We start from the raw sequence: 18,227 nt of genomic DNA, 5'->3' as shown, positions 1-18,227 counted from the left end.
TTTTTATGCTACATTATATACTTTATATTAATAAATGACTTCCTTAGTTTTCTTATGGTTGCAGATTATCCCATTATCCATAATATATCTAGCTAGTTACATATTGAAAACATTTAAGTTGTATCTAAGTATTTCACATTAGGACATTTTCTTAATATGTATGATAATATCTGTAGGACAAATTCTTACAAGTGGAATTTTGAGGTCAAAATGTAAGAGGTAATTTTGTAAGTTATTAAGCCTCTATTTAATTTTTAATTTTTATTTTTTTAAATTTATTCAAATTAGAGTTAGTTAACATACAGTGTACTATTAGTATCAGGTGTACAACAAAGTGATTTAACATTTCCATACAACACCCAGTGCTCATCACAAGGACACTCCTTAATCCCTGTCACCTATTTAACCCATCCCCCATCCACCTCCAAATAAATCATCAGTTTGTTCTCTTTGGTAAAGAATCTGTTGCTTGGTTTGCCTCTCTCTCTCTTTTTCCCTTTGCTCATTTGTTTTGTTTCCTAAATCCCACACAGGAGTGAAATCATATGGTATTTGCTTTCTCTGACTGACTTATTTCATTAAGCCTCTATATTAAAGAGTAGTAAAATGAGCAATTTGTTCCTTAGATTTGTTCTTTAATAGTGGATTCTTCACTGAGGTTTAGAAAATGTATTCACATTCATACATATCTGAATAATACATACTTATATATCTAAGATATTTATATATAGAAACACAAATAAGCATAGACAGATAATTAATAAGGCTGCATAATTACATTGATTCTTATTACTTGTAGTACCCGTGTTCTATAAAGTTGCTGCAAACAGTGAAACCTGAACACTGTTTGTTCCCTATAGGGACCCTAACCCTATTTCTCATAGGGTTAGGTTCCTGTATATCTCTGGTCACAGCATTTTTATCAAACAATTTACAACCTTGTTTCTGTGTGCTTCTGTTTAAAGACATCTAATTAAAATATATTGTTGATCCATTAATTTTAAATTTGTGGCCAACAGCACTATAGCTCATGCCTGAAGGAAGCTTCTGGTACTCATATATTCTTTCCATCATGTGCATTACGGCCTTCTTACACTTATGCACACCGACCAGCTCTTTACAGTACTCTTGGGAGCTGATTAAACAGCAAAATCATCCAAAAAAAAAAAAAAAGCACAAAAATGAAAAAGATATGGCATTCTCATTTACAATATGAAAGATAAAACAAGGATGCAGAGCCACATCTTATCTGACCTCAGTGGGGACTATGTATGTTGGACAATTCTGATTTTTTGTCACTCTGTCAGGCATATAAATGACCACAAAAGAGCAACATTTATTGGTGGGTTAAAAATAAATTTTAATGCGAAAGCAACTTCACAAATACTGAATCCATGAATAATGAGAGTTAACTATATATTTTATGTGTCACTTTATTCAATAAGGATTCATTGAGTCCCTATTTTATAAATATATAAAGGCGATGAATATATATAATACCAATTTAATGTACAATGCAGGATATAGAAATGATAAATATCTAAAGATATTATCACTCGTGTATATAAACATATGCATCAATGCAAAAATCCGTATCTATGTACATCTAAGTAAATCCTAGTTATTCCACTTTTTTGCATGTGTTCCAAACATGCCTGTACCTATTCAGTTACTGAATGGAGTGGAGTGAGGAAGAAATTATTAGTTGGGTGGTCCCAACATCATAAGCAGTCCTTTGATAAGTTTCATGTTTGTTTGTTTTTTTTCACGAATACCTCCTTTGGTATCCTTCCCCAGAATTTAAATGTTAGAAAGTCATTTTTTACCACTTAATTCTATTATTACAGATCTCTCTCTGAATCATTGACAAGGTGTGTATATGCCCTTTAGCTTTAGTTTTGCTTGCTTGGTTGGGTGGGTTTTTTAGCTACTGAACAAGAACTCTTGAAGGCCATTACCTGACCAGTCTGGTCTTGTTTACTGCAACTGATTAAATGCTGATTATCCTTTCAGCCTTCTTCCTGTTTTATAACTATCATATCCACCTTCAGAATCTTTCAGAGGTCTCCTATAGTGTATAGAATAAAACTCACATTTCCTATTTGAGGTTATTTATGAATAAACACAGCCCTTGTTTTTAGTCTTATTTCCCAAGACACCCATAAGCTCCTTCAGCCTTGTGGAACCACCTGTCCCTAGAATACCTTGCCCTTCTGTATTCCTTCTTAACCTCATCTCTTGGTTGTAATTCTGCCCCAAATCACCCTTCCTAGGTATTTCTCCAGTTACTCCCAGCTGAAAACACCTCTCCACACTGTTGCTCCACCAGAGGATATAACGTGTAACATAGTCATTAATTTTCCCTATTATTTCCACTACTTACCCAGACAGGTCAATATTCCATACCTCTCTCCTAGATAATTGAGAAAAAAATATGTTGACAAAAAGTGGGAAATGTAGGCACTTTCGTTTCTGAGAACAGCAAAATTATAATAGGTAACTCCAGAGTAATTACAAAGTTGGACTATCCATTTAGGGTTGGCTTTAAAAACCCCACTTTCTACTTCATCATGACATTTTAAGCCTGACAAGGAGAATTTAACTTATTTTTTTCTGGACATATTTTTTTCCTTAGAGTCCCCCAAACTGACATTTAAATAAATCTGGGAGAAATGATATGTTTATAAAACAGGACCACAGGCTTTGAGACAGGCACTGCAATTCTTCCTTCAACAGAACGGCCCAGTTCTGCTTAGTTTGATTGGGCTGGAGAGGAGAGCTGGATCTCACCAGCCTCTCCTTACCTGCATCAAGATTTTACTGTTTGGAAGCCACGTGACCCAGTTTGTACTATGCATCCATGGAACCGAGGAGGAAAAAAAAGAAAAACAAATTTACTAACTTGCTGACATTTTATGGGTGGACTTTCCCCCATTTTCTACCTCCTTTGACAATAACAACTGTCTTATAAGGTAGCCACCTTCCTGAATTGGAGAAGGGAAATAATATTTATTAAATTCTTAGTTTTTGCCAGAAACCACACTGAGCAATTTTTTTTTTCTCATTCGACCAAAGACAAAATTATCTAGAAAACTTCTTTTTTCTCACCTTGAATCAGTCAAACAACTTGAAACAGGAATGTAGAGGTGGGTAAATGACTTTGAGACACATCCCGTTTCTTAATGTTTGCTAACTAACACTCTGCCCCATATTATCCAGTTAAGATGGACTCAAAAAAATAGGGAATAAATCTAATTATTCCATGTAGTTAGTGAAAATAATTGCCTTGTGGTATATTTTGAAAAGGTAACCAGAGATCCATTTTTTAAACTTGAAGTTCCACTTATCTAGAAAATAATAGGAAAAGGGTTTCAAACTTTATTTTTAAATTACAAATGTCTTATTTTCTGTATTTTATCTTTAAGAGTATATAAACCTGAGATTCACCTATCTCCAGAAGGAATACTTAATGAGCTTTAAGGGCTTAAAAATAAGTGTGTAGAAGACAGAAAGCATAAAATGTTTAATACTTATCATTTCCATCTGAAAATTTTTTCCCTTGAAATCTGTGGCAGTTTCCCACATAGAAGAAACCCTGAAATTACAGAATGTCAAAGGTTCTTACCTGGACTTAGAATCTTACAGCGGCAGCTACAAGTCCATCCTTTATCTGTTGTTAAAGCCTCTCTTTAAATAGTTAGCTTTTTTTTTTTTAAATCAGTTCAATGATGATTAACCATCTTACTAGGTCATTGTCCTAGGCAGATAAAAGAAAATTAACTAGCTATCCTAGCAGTCTGTTCCAGATTCTGGTATTTTTAAAGTTATATATTTTGTGTCAGTCTCAGTCTATTAACAACCAATGTTACAGTTGGACCCCTCTGGCTGGTTCTCATTATGATTTCAAGATATCCCTCAGCAATAACCATCAGGGAACTTTGAAAAAATAAAGGTTTATTTCTTATAGGACCTGGAATTTACACAGCACACATGGGGCCACGGAGCAAGGTCATGGGTAGAAGGAGAGAGTTCAAAGCCTGGGGCTCTGCTTTTATTGGGGTTGAGATTAGGGCCTTAGCCAGCTCCCTCTCATTGGTGAATTTCAAATGTAAGAGTGAAAGCATAAAACTCAGGAAAAGAAAAACAAAAATAACCCAAAAGGTCAGTTATTGAAGTCAACCAAGATTGCTAAAACAAAGATGCCTCAGTGCTGGGGACAGTGGCCTGGCTCTTCACCTAGTTGGTGGCTGGCAGTGTGTTTATTTGAGATAGCTCTCTTTGAAGTGGATGCCTCTTTGAAATGAATGCTTTGGTAATCAAAGTTTAAGCCAGACAATTCAATTACAGAAAAGAAAAAAAAAGTCAGACTTTACACTATATTATATTAATAATTTCTCAGAATTTATAAATTATTTTTACATAGAAGTTTAATTATTAAGCTTTGTTTCTGAGAATAACATATTTGGTTGTGTTGGTTGCATAATATTTTTTTATTCAAAATTACAAAGTAAATTGTAATTTTATCCAAGATAGTTAAAACTCCTCCAAATAGAAAATAATTCAAAAATAGTTTTTAAAATGTGTCTACTGGTTCCTTTAGCATTTAAGATAAAATATGTTCTTTCGGGAGGCACCTGGGGGGCTCAGTCAGTTAAGCGTCTGCCTTCTGCTCAGATCCCTGAGTCTAGGCTCCTGGCTGAGCCAGGAGCCTGCTTCTCCCTCTCCCTCTGCTGCTCCCCCTGCTTGTGCTCTCTCTGTCAAATAAATAAATAAATCTTTAAAAGTGTGTATTTTTTTTTACTTGATAGTTTGGTGCAATTCTAATATGGTATTGATGAATACTAGCTATTACATAGCACTGTATGTGTGTGTGTCTATGTATATATATATATACACACACACACATGCATATACAATAATGTGAGGAGGCATATATGAAAACATTACCCCTTAATCACTTCTTTTTTAAAAGTTGTATTTATTTATTCATTCATTTATTTATTTATTTTGAGAAAGGGAAAGGGCTCATGTGTGTATGAGTTGGGGGAGGACAGGGAAAGGGAGACAATCTTAAGTAGGCTTTATATTGAGCACAGAGCCCGAGGCTGCGCTCAGTCTCATGACCCCTCCCCCACCCCCCAAGATCATGACCTGAGCTGAAATCAAGAGACTGACACTTTAACTGAATGAGCCACCCAGGTGCCCCAACCTTATTCCCTTCTAGAGAACAACTGTTTGTACACTACAGCAATATGTATTTAAGTTCTATTTCTCTCTTATTTGATATATTAGTTCTGACCTAGTTTATTCTTGGAAGTACTAGAATCATGAGAAGAACCAGAGACTATGGAGAAGTAGAAGGGGTTGGGAAATTCTAATTTCCCAAGGAAGGGGAACTGGGAAATGTAGACCTAGGGCAAAGAAAATTAAGGCCTGGTCTCCCGTATAATTTTCTGCTGAATCAGAATCTATAGCAGGCCAGCATGCATCCCTGACACACACCCCGAACCCTCATCAAATCTCCCCACAGGAAGTTCTGATTCACCTGAATAAAAATTATGTGGGTTCTTCTTCTTCTTCTTTTTTTTTTTAATAAGCACTTTGGTTAATTTTTTATTAGATTTTTTTTTTTACTAGATCTTGAGAACCATTATAGCAGAACAAGAGAACACTTTCAGGACATTATGGACTTCCCTATCACTCAGAGTGGAAATATAGTTTAGGTTGTCCCATGTTAGTGATTTTCTCTTCAAATTTCCATTCCACCCAAGGTTCCTCCCAAAAGTTTATTTTGGGACAGCTATATAAAAAGAATGAAGGTAAAAAAGAACAAATTAAGTGAGAACATTTCTAATCCCTAAACCAAAGCCTTCTGGTGAAATCTGGAAGTGGTTTGTCTCTGCTACTTGTTAACAATATGAACTTAAAGTTATTTAAATTTCCTAAGCATCAATATTCTCATCTATAAAGTACAAAGATAATCAATTACACTGTCTATCTTTCCAGCATATACTCTGTAATATATATATGCTTGTAATATATATGTAATAATCAGGATCTATATAATCCACTGGTTGATTCTACCACAGATTTCACTGCTCTTTTTTTCCTGTCCTCATTTTCCTGCATATCTGGGTTAAATTTAGTGGTCATGGTAATCACCTTTTTCCACATATATTCAAGTTATTAGTAACTTTTGTGTTTTAATTGCTTGACGAAACTACAACCTTGATGAAGCTCAGCTCTCAGACAACCCTGTCCATTCATCCATGCTACTGAGTAGGGTTGAAGAAAAACCCTCAACATGTTAACTTTATGATTAAGAAACTCAAATGAGCCTTTCATTTTACGTAGGTATGCTGCATTTTCCTAATTCATGTCACCTTGTTTTCTATTTTATAACTTCATAGCTCTCCTCAAAACTCTAACATATCCTCTCCTATTAAAAATTCTAAAATCTTCTTCCATCTCATTTATCTTTCTATAGCATCAGACCACATATTTCGCCTTGATGAACTGTTCATGCAGAAGCTTAGACCATCCTCCATTTGTCCACAAGGTTGTCTCTCACCCTGTGTTCACAAGGATATCAATTTTCCTTCTCTAAAGAAATGTTCCCATCAGCTTTATAAGCATGTTCTCACTTTCTCACCTTCAAAAATCCCTCTTTTGATAACATTCTAAGTACTGTCCTATTTCTATACAATTAAAAAAAAAACTCCCAAAACTCTTATCTATAATATTGTTTTCTATTCATTTTCTCATATTCTTTGAGTAAACTCTATCAAGTTTGTACACCCAACTCCATTCAAACTACTTTCACCTGTCATAAATTACCTAAAAGTGATACTGTAATGGCCTTTATCTGATTTGACCTATTAGCCATTTTTCATAGCTGAATATTCCCTTGTCCTGGAAATAAGTTTCTATCCTTTGTGGTTTTCCTCTTAACTCATTGGTTATTCCATTTCCACCTCATATATTAAATATTTTCTATATCTTTGGTCTCTTAATGGGAATTTCAGGATTTAATTCCCACTTATTCCATGACAGTTTTATGAGTCATTCCCAGTTTTTCCATGACCACCTCGGGATTCAATCATTGTATTTTCATGATCTCATCTATTCTCCTATCTTTGATGTTCTCGATATGTTGATAATTCTAAAATTTTTACCTTTGGTCAAGACTTTACTCCTGAGATTTTTCCTCAGGACTTTACATTTTTTCCATTGCCTGCTCACCATATCCTTTTAGATAGATAATAGGCTTCTGATACTTAAAATTTTTAAAGCTCTTCCCTTCATCCTCCCTTCCCAAATCTCTCCTCCTATGATATTCTATATTTCAGTCCATTGTAATTCTATCCATCCAGTTGCGTTTGCATGCATGCATGTACACACACACCCATACACACACACACCCATACACACACACAATATTGGAATCATTCTTGACTTCTCTCTTACTCAAAATATATCAAGCTTTAATTTCAAAATATACCTAAAATCTGTTTCTCAGCACCACCATGGCTACCACTCCAGTCTCGAATTATTGTCAATTAGACTCTCTAATTTGTATCTTAGCTATCTCCTTAAACTTACCAACTCCACTCCCCTGTGTAAACTTCACCGCCAAGTTAGAATAATCATGTAAAAATAGGTCATATCATGACACTTTTCTGCCCAAATCCCCCCAATGGCTTCCTTTAACACTCATCATAAAGTCCAAAGAATGGCCTTAAGGTTTATAAAATATAGACCCCACATTCAGAGTATTTGTACTTGCCATTCTTCCTATTTTTCTCCAGATATCTGCATAGCTTGCTCCATCACCAACTTTTAGTACCCACACTTTTAGTACCCTTTTGTCTGACTTCTTTTATTCAAGATAATTATTGTGAAATTCAACCATATTGTTATGTATATCAATAGTTTATTCCTTTTTTATGCTTATGAGTATTCCATTATATAAATATATTATAGGGGTGCCTAGGTGGCTCAGTTGGCTAAGCATCTGCATTCAGCTCGGGTCATGATCTCAGGGTCTTGGGATCGAGACCTGCACCTGGCTCTCTGCGCATTGGTGAGTCCTTCTCCTTCTCCCTATCTCTCTGTGATCTCTCTTACTCTCACTCTTTCTCAAATGAATAAATAAAATCTTAGAGAAATAAATATTTCACGATTTCTTTACTCAACTGTTTATAGGAATTTCTGTTGTTTCCAATTTTTGGCTATTACAAATAAAAGTGTTGTGAACATTTGTTTATAAGTTTTTGTGTAAACATATGCTTTCAATTCCCTTGAAAAATGCCTCAGTGGAATGCCTGCATCATAAGGGAAGAGTGTATTTAAGTTTTTAAGGAATTGCTATACTGTTTCCTAACATAATTATATCATTTTACGTTCTCTTCAATAGTGCATAAGAGTTTTGTTCCTCAATCTCTTCACCAACCATTGGTATGAATAGTCTTTTTAATTTTATTCCTTCTAGTAGATCTGTAGTGGTATATAATTCTGATTTTAAAATTTGCATTTACTTCATGACTAATGATGTTGAGTTTCCTGTCATGTCCTTATTTGCTATCTGGGTCTATTTCTAGACCGTTTATTCTGGGTCATTGATCAATAGGTGTGTCTTTTTTTTTTTTTTAGATTAGCTATGAAATTTTATTTACTGCCATAAATTTATCTCATAGTGAATAGTCTTTTGCTATGCACTCCCCTTCTCCCACAGTCCTAGGGATTTTCTGAGAGACTGTTCAGAAAAGTGTCATCCAATAGGGCACTTGGCTGGCTAAGTCTATACAGCTTGTGACTCTTGATCTTGGGGTCATGGGTTTGAGTCCAACATTAGGGGTCAAGTTTTCTTACAAAAAGAAGGTGCTGTCCAATAGAAATAAAATGCAAGCCCCATATGAATTTCAAAATTTTCTAAGAGCCACACTTAAAAAACTAAAAAGGAACAGGTAAAATTAATGATAATGTAGATTCTTTTTTTAAAGATTTTATTTATTTATTTGACAGAGATAATAGGTGTGTCTTTTTATCAATACCATACTATCTTGTTTGCTATCACTTCATAATAAATCTTGAAATCAGATAATATAAGTCTTCCTACTTTGCACTTTTTTTTCAAGAATGTTGTGGCTATTATACATCCTTGACACTTCCATATATATTTTTGAATATGCTTGTCAATTTCTGAAAAAAAGGCTCTGCTGAAATTTTGGTAGGGATTGCAATGACTCTATAGATCAGTTATGGTAGAATTGTCATGTTAGCAATAATGAGTCATACAATCCACACATACGCTATATCTCCCCTTTGCTTAAGTTTTCTTTAATTTCTCATAGCACAATTTTGAGTTCTCAGTGACAAGTCTGTCACATATTTTGTCAAATTTATTAGCATTTACTATTTTTATACCATTACAAATTATATTATTTTCATTTCTATTTCTGATTGCTTAATGTTAGTATGTAAAAATAAAACTTTTGTATGCATATTGAACTTATATCTTGCAATCTTACTAAACTGACTTGGTAGTTCTACTGGATTTAAAAAAAACATATTTCTTAGCATTATTATTATTATTATTATTGAGATTGAGAGAGAGAACATGAGGAGAGGCAGGAGCAGAGGAAGAGAGAATCTTAAGCAGGCTCCTTGTTCAGAGCAGAACCCAGTGAGGGGTTTGATTTCATGACCCTGAGATCTTGACTTGAGCCAAAATCAAGAAACAAACACTTAACTGACTGAACCACCAGGCTCCCCTTATTTCTTAGAATTTTTAGTGTGGATTTCTATGTTGTATGTAAACAAAGACAGCTGAACTTCTTCCTTTCTTATTTGCATGCCTTTTCCCTGACCTTACTGTACTAAAACCTGCAGAGTTCTCTCTATACTATCATATCACAAAAAAGGAAAGGTGACAGCAGGGCCTTGCCTTATTCCCAATATTAGTGGGGAAAGTTTTCAACCTTTCACAATTAAGAAACATGATAGCAGGAAGAGAAGGAGAGCAGCAATTCTATGAATAGAAAAGTGACCATTTTCTGGAAGGTAGGACATGCAGAGAAGTGAATCTGAGGCGATATATGGGAAGATAGACTGTGGGGGGGCAGGGCCGGCTCCTGGCAAGCGGTGGAGCAGCAGAGCGCAAAATTAGAACTTTAGGAAGTCTGCTCCACTGAGGGATGTCGCTCCTGAGACTAAGAGGTGGGTGGAGAACTCACAGGGACAGTGTGGTCTCAGGACCTGTTGGGTCACAGAAAGACCAGGGATGTCTGAGTGCGGCAGAGCTCCCAGGTATTGGAGCAGGGAAGCTGGCTCCACAGACAGAGCCAAGGAGTCCGTTCTCAGCTCAGGGTTACCTTAAACCATGATCCGAGGCACAGTCGGACCACTGTTCGTGGAGCAGGGACCCCACAAATGGCAGATCCAGGGAGATCCTCTCCTTCCTCTCCTGAGAGGAGCTGCAGGGGAGCACTGCAGGAATCTGCTGGGTTTGGAGACTCCAAAAAGGGCTGTGTGCCAGAGACAGAAATGCTCAATCACAGTCCGGGTGATCACAGAGTGTGGCCGGAGTCAGAGGAACAGGAGGGACTGACTGCTTTTCTCTGAGGGTGCCCTGAGGAGCAGGGCCCTGAGCTCTGGATTCCTATGGGCCAGAGACTGGGAGGCCATCATCTTCATTCCTGTCCTCCAAAGTTCTATGGAAAGCATTCAGAGAACAAAACTCCCAAGACCAAAACCAAGCAGACTGCCTACCCTGGCCCCTGGCAAGGGCAGTGCAATTCTGCCTTCGGCAAAGATATTTGAGAATTATGGCAATAGCCCCTTCCCCCAGAATATCAGCTAGAGCATCCAGCCAATACTAAGTTCACAAATCAATGAGAACTGTAGAACTTCAGAGCTAGGGGAAGGCAACACGGAATTCATGGCTTTTTTCCTATGATTCTTTAGTCTTTCAAAGTTAATTTTCTTAATTTTATTTTTCTTATTCTATTTTTAAAATTTTTACTCTTTTCTCTTTTAACCTTTTTAAACTATTTAATCTTACTAATAACTTTTTTAAAAAATATTTCAAAATTTTTATTGTTATAATCATATTCTATCCTTCATTGTATTTAACCTTATTTTTGGTATACATATAAGTTTTCTTTCTTTAAAATTTAGGGATATGAGGTGCCTGGATGGCTCAGTGGGCTAAAGCTTCTGCCTTCGGCTCAGGTCATGATCTCCGGGTCCTGGGATCGAGCCCCGCATTAGGCTCTCTGCTCAGCAGGGAGCCTGCTTCCCACCCCACCCCACCCACCTGCCTCTCTGCCTACTTGTGATCTCTGTCTGTCAAATAAATTAATTAAATCTTTAAATAAATAAATAAACAAACAAATAAATAAATAAATAAAATTCAGGGATATAGTTTTTTCTAACAGATCAAAATATATCCTAAATCTCATGCATGGTTATGTTCTAATCTCCAGCCTGATCATTCTTTACTCTTTTTTTTTCTTTCTTTTAACCAACTTCTTATCAATTCCTTTTTAAGAATCTTTTTAAATTTTCATCTTTACAGTCATATTTCATCCCTTCATCATGTTTACCCTCATTTTTGTATATATGTAAGTTTTTCTTTCTTTAAAATTTTGGGAGGCAGTTTCTTCTAATAGACCAAAAGACACCCAAAATCAAATGTGTGGCTCTGTTCTATTCACCAGATATCTATATATTTGTATAGATATGTGGATATATATGTATGTATATATTTTACTCCCCTCCCCTTTCTTCTTCCCCTGGTTTTGGTTCTCTTCCAATTTGGTTAGTGTATTTTTTTCTGGGGTCATTGCTACACTTTTAGTATTTTGTTCTCTAATTCATCTATCCTTATCTGGATAAAATGACAAGGTTGAAAAACTCAGCTCAGAAGAAAAAGAACAAAAGGCAATACCGATGGCTAGGTAACTAATCAATACATACATTAGTAAGGTGTCAGAACTAGAGCTCAGAATGATGATTATCAAGGTGCTAGCTAGGCTCAAAAAAAGCATGGAAGATACTAGAGAATCCCTTCCTGGAGAAATAAAATTCCTTTCTGGAGAAATAAAAGAACTTATCACTAAGTGATAAGTTTTATTTACTTATTTACTTATTTATTACTTATTTATTATTTACTTTTATTTACTTATCACTAAAATTAACCAAGCTGAAGTCAAAAGAGCTATTAATGAGGTATAATAAAAAGTGGAGGCTATTACTGCTAGGATAAATGAGGCAGAAGAGAGAATTAGTGATACAGAAGACCAAATGATGGAGAATAAATAAGCTGAGACACAGAGAGACAAACAACTACTGGACCATGAGGGGAGAATTTGAGAGATAAGTGATACCATAAGATGAAACAATATTAGAATAATTGGGATCCCAGAAGAAGAAGAAAGAGACACAGGGGTAGAAGGTATATTGGAGCAAATTATAGCAGAGAATTTCCCTAATTTGGTGAAGGGAACAGCATCAAAATCCAGGAGGCACAGACCCCCCTCAAAATCAATAAAAATGGGTCAATACCCCATCATCTAACAGTAAAACTTACAAGTCTCAGTAACAAAGAGAAAATCCTAAAAGCAGCTTGGACAAGAGATCTGTAACATACAATAGTAGAAGTATTAGATTGGGAGCAGACCTATCTGCAGAGACCTGGTAGGCCAGAAAGGACTGGCATGATATATTTAGAGCATTAAACAAGAAAAATATGCAGCCAAGAATACTATATCCATCTAGGCTGTCATAGAAAATAGAAGGAGAGATAAAAACTTCCAGGACAAACAAAAATTAAAAGATTTTGTGAATACCAAACCAACCCTACAGGAAATATGGAAAGGGGTCCTCTAAGCAAAGAGAAAGCCTAAAAGTAGTAGATCAGAAAGGAACAGAGACAGTATACAGTAACAGTCACCTTACAGGGAGTACAATGGCACTAAATTCATATCTTTCAATAGTTACTCTGAATGTAAATGGGCTCAATGCTCCAATAAAAAGACACAGGGCATCAGAATGGATAAAAAAAACAAGACCCATTGAAATGCTCTCTGCAAGAAACTCATTTTAGACCCAAAGATACCTCCAGATTGAACGTGAGGTGGTGGAAAACAATTTACCATGCTAATGGACATTAAAAGAAAGCTGGGGTGGTGATTGTTCTATCAGATAAATTAGATTTTAAGCCAAAGACTATAATAAGAAATGAGGAAGGATACTATATCATATTCAAAGGGTCTGTCTAACAAGAAGTTCTAACAATTTTAAATATTTATGTCCCTAACATGGGAGCAGCCAATTAAATAAACAAATTAATAACAAAATCAAAGAAACACATTGGCAATAATACAATAATAGTAGGGGACTTTAACAACCTCCCTCACTGAAATGGACAGATCATCTAAGTAGAAGATCAACAAGGAAATAAATGCTTTAAATGACACACTGGACCAGATGGACATCACAGATATAGTCAGAACATCCCATCCCAAAGCAACAGAATACACATTCCTCTCTAATGCACATGGAACATTCTCCAGAACAGATCACATCCTGGGTCACAAATCAGGTCTCAACCAGTGTCAAAAGATTGGGATCATTCCCTGCATATTTTCAGACAACAATGCTTTGAAACTAGAACTCAACCACAAGAAGAAAGTTGGAAAGAACTCAAAAAACGGAGGCTAAAGAGCATCCTACTAAAGAATGAAGGGGTCAACCAGGAAATTAAAGAAGAATTGAAAAAATTATGGCAACAAATGAAAATAAAAACACAACTGTTCAGAATCTTTGGGACATAGTAAAGGTGGTCCTGAGAGGAAAGCATAGAGCAGTACAATCCTTTCTCAAGAAACAAGAAAAGTCTCAAGTACACAACCTAACCCTACACCTAAAGGAGCAGGAGAAAGAACAGCAAAGAAAGCCTAAACCCAGCAGGAGAAGAGAACTAATAAAATCAGAGAAGAAATCAATGAAATAGAAACCAAAAAAACGATAGAACAAATCAACAAAACTAGGAGCTGGTTCTTTGAAAGAATTAATAAGATTGATAAACCCCTGGCCAGACTTATCAAAAAGAAAAAAGAAAGGACTCCAAAAAATAAAATCATGAATGAAAGAGGAGAGATCACAACCAACACCGTAGAAATACAAACAATTATAAGAACATATTATGAACAACCATACACCAGCAAATTTGACAATCTGGAAGAAAGGTATGCATTCCTAAAGACATAAACTATCAAAACTGAACCAAAAATAAATAGAAAACCTGAGCAGACACATAACCAGTAAGGCGATTGAAGCCATAATCAAAAATCTCCCAAAAAACAAAGAGCCCAGGACCAGATGGCTTCCCAGGGGAATTCTACCAAACATTTAAAGAAGAATTAATTCTTTCTATTCTCCTGAAACTGTTCTAAAAAAGAGAAATAGAAGGAAAACTTCCAAACTCATCTTATGAGGCTAGCATTACCTTGATCCCAAAACCAGACAATGACCCCATCAAAAAGAATTACAGACCAATATCCTTGATGAACATAGATGCAAAAATTCTCACAAAAATACTAGCCAATAGTATCCAACAGTACATTAAAAGGATTATTCACCATGACCAAGTGGGATTTATTCCTGGGCGGCAAGGTTGGTTCAACATCTGCAAATCAACCAATGTGACACAATACAGTAATAAAAGAAAGAACAGGAACCATATGATACTCTGAATAGATGCTGAAAAAACATTTGACAAAGCACAGCATCCTTTCTTGATCAAAACTCTTCACAGTGTAGGGACAGAGGGTACATATCTCAATACCATAAAAGCCATCTATGAAAAACACATAGTGGATATCATTTTCAATGGGGAAAAACTGAGAGTTTTTCCTCTACGATCAGGAACACGGCATGGCTGTCCACTATCACTACTGCTATTCAATATAGTATTAGAAGGCCTAACCTCAGCAATCAGGCATCAAAAAGAAATTAAAGGCATCCTAATCAGCAAAGAAGTCCAACTCTCACTCTTTGTAGATGATATGATACTTTATGTGGAAAACTCAAAAGACTCTACTCCAAAACTGCTAGAACTCATACAGGAATTCAGTAAAGTATTCAGTATATAAAATCAATGCACAGAAATCAGTTGCATTTCTATATACCAACAGCAAGACAGAAGAAAGAAAAATTAAAGAGTCGATCCCATTTAAGATTGCACCCCAAACCATAATCTACCTAGGAATAAACCTAACCAAAGAGACAAAGAATCTCTACTCAGAAAACTATAAGTACTCATGAAAGAAATTGAAGAAGACACAAAGAAATGGAAAAACGTTCCATTCTCGTGGATTGGAAGAACAAATACTGTGAAAATGTCTATGCTACCTAAAGCAATCTACATGTTTAATGCAATCCCTATCAAAATACCATCACTTTTTTTCAAAGAAATGGAACAAATAATCCTAAAATTTATATGGAACCAGAAAAGACCCTGAATAGCAAGAGGAATGTTGAAAAAGAAAACCAAAGTCAGTGGCATCACAATTGCAGAATTCAAATCCTATTATAAAGCTGTAATCATCAAGACAGTATGGTATTGGCACAAAAACAGACACATAGATCAATGGAACAGAATAGGGAGCCTAGAAATGAACCCTCAACTCTATTGTCAACTAATCTTTGACAAAGCAGGAAAGAATGTCCAATGGAAGAAAGACAGTCTCTTCAACAAATGGTGTTGGGAACCTTGGACAGCCACATGCAGAAGAATGAAACTGGACCATTTCCTTACACCACACACAAAAACAGACTCCAAATGGATGAAAGAACTCAATGTGAGAAAGGAACCCATCAAAATCCTTGAGGAGAACACAGCTAGCAACCTCTTCGACATCAGCCGCAGCAACTTCTTCCTAGAAACATTGCCAAAGGCAAGGGAAGCAAGGGAAAAAAGAACTATTGAAACTTCATCAAGATCAAAAGCTTTTGCACAGCAAAGGAAACAGTCAACAAAACCAAAAGACAAGTGACAGGATGAAAGAAGATATTTTCAAATGACATATCAGATAAAGGACTAGTATCCAAAATGTATAAAGAACTTATGAAACTCAACACCCAAGGACAAATAATCCAATCAAGAAATGTGCAGAAGACATGAACAGACATTTCCACAAAGAAGACATCCAAATGGCTAACAGACATATGAAAAAGTGCTCAATATCACTCAGCATCAGGGAAATACAAACCAAAACCACAGTGAGATACCATCTCACACTAGTCAGAATAGCTAAAATTAACAAGTCAGGAAACAACAGATGTTGGTCAGGATGCAGAGAAAGGGGCACTCTCCTACACCACTTGTGGGAATGCAAACTGGTGCAGCCACTCTGGAAAACAGAATGGAGATTCCTAAAAAAGTTGAAAATAGAGCTACCCTACAACCCAGAAATTGCACTACTGGATATTTATCCTAAAGATACAAATATAGTGATCTGAAGGAGGCACATGCAAAATGTTTATAGCAGCAATGTCCACAATAGCCAAGCTATGGAAAGAGCCTAGATGTCCATAAACAAATGAAAGGATAAAGTAGATGTGGTGTATATATATGCAATGGAATATTTTGCAGCCATCAAAAAAACCCTGAAATCTTTTCATTTTCAATGACATGGATGGAACTAGAGGGTATTATGCTAAGCAAAATAAGTCCATAGGAGAAAGACAATTATCATATGATTTCTCTGATATGAAGAATTTGAGAGGCAGAGCAGGGGGTTGTGGGGGATAGAGAGGGAAAAAAATGAAACAAGATGGGATTGGGAAGGAGACAAACTAGAAGAGACTTTTAATCTCAGGAAACAAACTGAAGGTTGCTGGGGTATGGGGGCATAGGGAAGGATAGGGTGTCTGGGTTATGGACATTGGGGAGGATATGTGTTATTGTGAGTGCTGTGAACTGTGTAAGACTGATGATTTACAGACCTATACCCCTGAAGCAAATAATACATTATATGTTAATAAAAAAATTATCATGCTAGCAAGCACCTGTGTGACTCAGTTGGTCAAGTGTCCAACTCTTGATTTTAGATCAGGTCATGATCTCAGGGTGGTGAGATTGAGTCCCACTTTGGGTTCTATAGTTAATGCAGAATCTGCTTGAAATGTTCCTTCTCCTTTTCCCTCTGTCTCTCCCCCTGTTCTCTAAATAAATAAATAATAATAAATAAATAAATAAATAAATAAATAAATAAATAATATATATTTTTTAAAAGAATGATGCTAGCTGTAGGTTTCTGTATACACAGGCTAAAGAGGTTCCCTTCTATTTCTAGTTTTCTGAGATTTTAAAATTACCAATAGCTTAACATTTAAAAGTCAATCAAGGTAATTGACTGCATTGATAGAGTAAAGAGGAAAATCCTCTAAATTCATATTATCATTTTAAAAGGTACAAAAAATGCATTTGATAAAATTCTTCATTACTCATTATAAAAACTTAGCAAACCATGACTAGAATTTCTTTAAAGTAATGCAGATTATCAGAGTACCTATATAATCATCATAGTTCATTATGTTTATTGGACATCAATGTACCAGTGGATAAGGAGAAAATAGAGGGACCAATAAATTAAAAGTCCAATGAGGCAGGAAGAAGGGTATATGGAGAGTAAGTGAGGGAATGAGATGATGGGGGAAAGTAGAAATCTAATTTTATTATTTTGAAACAATTTCCCAGTGATAATAAATACCAGGTACAAGATGGGGTGACTGACATGAAATGGAATAGATCTTTCCCACAGCTCAACAAGGCATAGAACTCACAGTTATTTATTTGTGTTGAGCCTTCAGAGCAGTGCTATGTAACAGCACTTCCTATGATGATGCAAATGTTCTATAAGTGTACTCTCAAATGTGGTAGCAACTAGTTGTATGTGGTTAGGGAACACTTCAAATGTGGCTTGTGTGACTGAACAACTGACTTTCTTATTTTCTTTAATTTAGATGTAAGTAGCCACATGTAACTACAGAGTCTGCCTTATTGGGCAGCATCACTTCAGGATTATCAGTCTGTATCATGGCTGAAGTGCAGCAAAGGGAAAAATGCCCTTTTCCTACGAGGGTCACAGAATCTTACACCATTTTTAAGGCTTCCACCTTTAATCTAACTCTTTCTAAGGCCTGAAATACCAAATTAT

At 35.8% G+C, this 18,227-nt stretch overlaps 1 protein-coding gene across 4 annotated transcripts in view; it reads right to left on the bottom strand.

Annotated features, from left to right (window-relative positions):
* SLCO1B3 (solute carrier organic anion transporter family member 1B3) overlaps positions 1-18,227 on the bottom strand; it is a 65,415-nt gene that overhangs the window by 45,879 nt on the left and 1,309 nt on the right. The window contains exons 1-2 of one of the 4 annotated variants that reach the window (XM_032347491.1): positions 3,626-3,652; positions 2,384-2,413 (exon numbers count right to left, since the gene is read on the bottom strand). The exons of 2 other annotated variants lie outside the window; for them this stretch is intronic. The gene's annotated coding sequence lies outside the window, so the exon portion shown is untranslated. Of the gene's footprint in view, positions 1-2,383; positions 2,414-3,625; positions 3,710-18,227 lie in introns of those variants that run through there. One more of the 4 variants, XM_032347490.1, reaches the window with a different exon arrangement.

Source organism: Mustela erminea, chromosome 6, assembly GCF_009829155.1.
Source record: "Mustela erminea isolate mMusErm1 chromosome 6, mMusErm1.Pri, whole genome shotgun sequence".
In the NCBI taxonomy this organism is placed as follows: Eukaryota; Metazoa; Chordata; class Mammalia; order Carnivora; family Mustelidae; genus Mustela; species Mustela erminea.
The sequence above is the reverse complement of the archived record's forward strand: the minus strand, read 5'-3'. Positions and strand labels throughout refer to the sequence as shown.